Source organism: Rhincodon typus, unplaced genomic scaffold, assembly GCF_021869965.1.
Source record: "Rhincodon typus isolate 14 unplaced genomic scaffold, sRhiTyp1.1 hic_rhity00000692, whole genome shotgun sequence".
Lineage (NCBI taxonomy): Eukaryota > Metazoa > Chordata > Chondrichthyes > Orectolobiformes > Rhincodontidae > Rhincodon > Rhincodon typus.
The window spans coordinates 1-2,783 of record NW_025966330.1 but is presented as its reverse complement, the minus strand read 5'-3'; positions in this window follow the sequence as shown (position 1 = coordinate 2,783).

The window sequence follows — 2,783 nt, the reverse complement described above, 5'->3', positions numbered from 1 at the left end:
CAGCAGGTCTGGCAGCATCTGTGAAGGAAAAAACAGAGCTAACGTTTGGGTCCGGTGACCGAATGTTCTGAGGAAGGGTCACCAGGCCTGAAACGTTAACTCTGTTTTTTCCTTCACAGATGCTGCCAGACCTGCTGAGCTTTTCCAGCAACTTTGTTTTTGTTCCTGATTTACAGCATCCGCACTTCTTTCGGTTTTTAGCTTAGTTTGGGATTATGTTTGGCATGGATTGGTTGGACTGAAGGGTCTGTTTCTGTGCTATATGATCTACAACCTTCATAGCAAACTACATCATTGCTTTAAATAATGGGCTTGAACGTTACTCAGACAAATTGCTTTCTGATGACAAAGTAACTTTACGGTGAGAGTTAAGATGTAGTAAAGAAATAAACATTTAATTAGATTCACTACAGATCAGAAATAACTTATGTTTACTTATACAATGCTACAGGATGCTGATGATGTTGCCAGAAATAAAATTCTTCCTTAACATCCTCTCAGTTAAGGAAGGAACCAAAAAAGGCCAAACACTAGCCAGGATTTTCACTCCTAACCAACACAAAGTGATCTTTCTCTGCAGGGAGAAACATTCATCAATTAAAGGCATTCATTACCAAGCAGTTACAACAGTCAGAGGAGGAGACGAAAAGCATGCTCAAAAATTTGATTTAAAGTCACTTTGAAAGCAGAGAAAACAGCAGCGTGCAGCATTTAGTGAGGAAATTCCAGAGACATTAAGCCGGAGATGGCTGAAGGGAGTGAAATCAGAAGACTGAAAAGAATGAAGAAAGAATATATGCAAATGAGGCTGAAGATTCAAAACTCTCTCAACCACTCTTGTCTCCAAAAATTGTCAGACTGCTTGTCTGACATTCACAGCTGAGCAAGGATGACCCAGAATCCTCACACCCCACGAATGAGACTTGAACCCTGTATGAGCTCTCAACTACAAAAATGCATTAAGACCACATTTTTCCACCTCATCTCATCTGGAGCTTTAACTCCTCACCCATTCCTTTGTTACCTCTAAACTTGATTATTCCAATACAGTCTTGCTCAGCCTCCCTGGTGCCAAACTTAATAAAAAGGGCAATCCAAAAGCCATTATCTATGTCCTACCTCACACAGAGTCCTTTTCAACCCGCACCCCCAAATTTGCTAACCTACACAAGCTCCTGGATAAACTAACAGCTCAACTTTAAAATTCTTATCCTGTTTCTAGATCCCTCTGGAGCCTTGTCCCTCTATTTCAGGAATCTCCTCCAGCACAGCAACCCTCCATTAATTACACTCCTGTAATTCTGAATTGGAGATTCCTATTTCAATCGTTCCAGAATTTATGATTGTGCCCTGAAATAATTAGGTGCTAGGCTCTGAAAATACTTTCCTAAATCTCCTCTTTCTCTCACTTTCCTCCTATAAGACCCTACATGATACTTTTCCTTTTGAGTAAACAGTCATCAATCTTATTTTCTGTTTCTGTGGCTAAGTGTCAAGCTCAACTGACAACACTCCGAATAAAAAGGTGCTATGCAACTAAAGCAGCTGTTGTCCAAAGCTTGAGTTATTACCTCTCAAGTACATAATAAGAAAAAATGTTTTTTTTAATTCTATATATTCTACCGCTTGTAGTCAGTATTTAACTTTCCATGAGTCACAACTAAAATAGTCTTCATAATGTTCAGTTCTGAAATGTTTAAACACATTTCCTAACCTGAATTGCTTAAACATTATGAATGAATCCAAGAAGAAATGTTATTGGTCGATCTACTACACAGACACTTCAGAGTCCAACAAATGTACAAAACGTAAAGAAACTATGTCAGAAAGATTTACAATGTTCTGTCTGTGACTTTTCTTTTCACTTATTACAAACTTTAAAGGAATATTGAAAGTTTCATTGGAAAATGTTTTTAAACTGAAGGATGCACAAACCTTTACAACTGGATGGTGACCAAATACTGAGGCTACAAGAGTGCAATAATCACCTGACTCAGCAAAGAACTCAGCAAATCCAAAAGGGAAAATTGCCCTTTACAGCTATGTTTTCTGTGTTGTAAATCCAGTTCAATACTATATATGTAATTCAAGTGAATGACAATGCTATAGATATGTAAATATTTCTATGAGCAATTTTTATGTCCAGAGCAGTAACTAGTAACCTGGACAAGGTTATAAATTTGTGGCAATAGAAACACTACAATGTGTTTCCATTTTAGAAAAAGGATTAGGCAAGAGATTCTGCATTTGAACCAAATTACAGTTTAGACACAAAATTCCATATGTTCTATTTTCAGTAATCTTACACTCATCAGTTGCCAAATACCACACGAAAGCAGCAAACACAGACAGAAAGACTCCTAAAATGACTTTCCAAATTTGTGAATCCATTTTAAAATTAAACAGTGACAGAGGCCAAACTGTTCCTCTCAATGCTGGCATGTATGACAGGTTCCCTGATTAATCCACAAAGGTATAATTTGTACCCCCAAAACTCAATATAATCAAACAAAAATGGCTAAAAAGGAAAGGAGAAACTTTGAAAGGTCAGGGTGGAGCTATTGCAAGTTCTTAGTCGTTTAGACTCTCAGAAGAGATGGAATGATAATTGCATAAATATCAGGTTTATGGCAATAGCCACTTGAAATTTAGGTGTGTATATAAAATAATTCCTCACAGGATGCTTACAACCAATAGGACGCAGTAGAGTAGTAAGTCGTATTTATCCTGAGAAATGGGCTAGTACAAAAATAATTCAAGAATTTGTATTCAGTTTAAAAAAG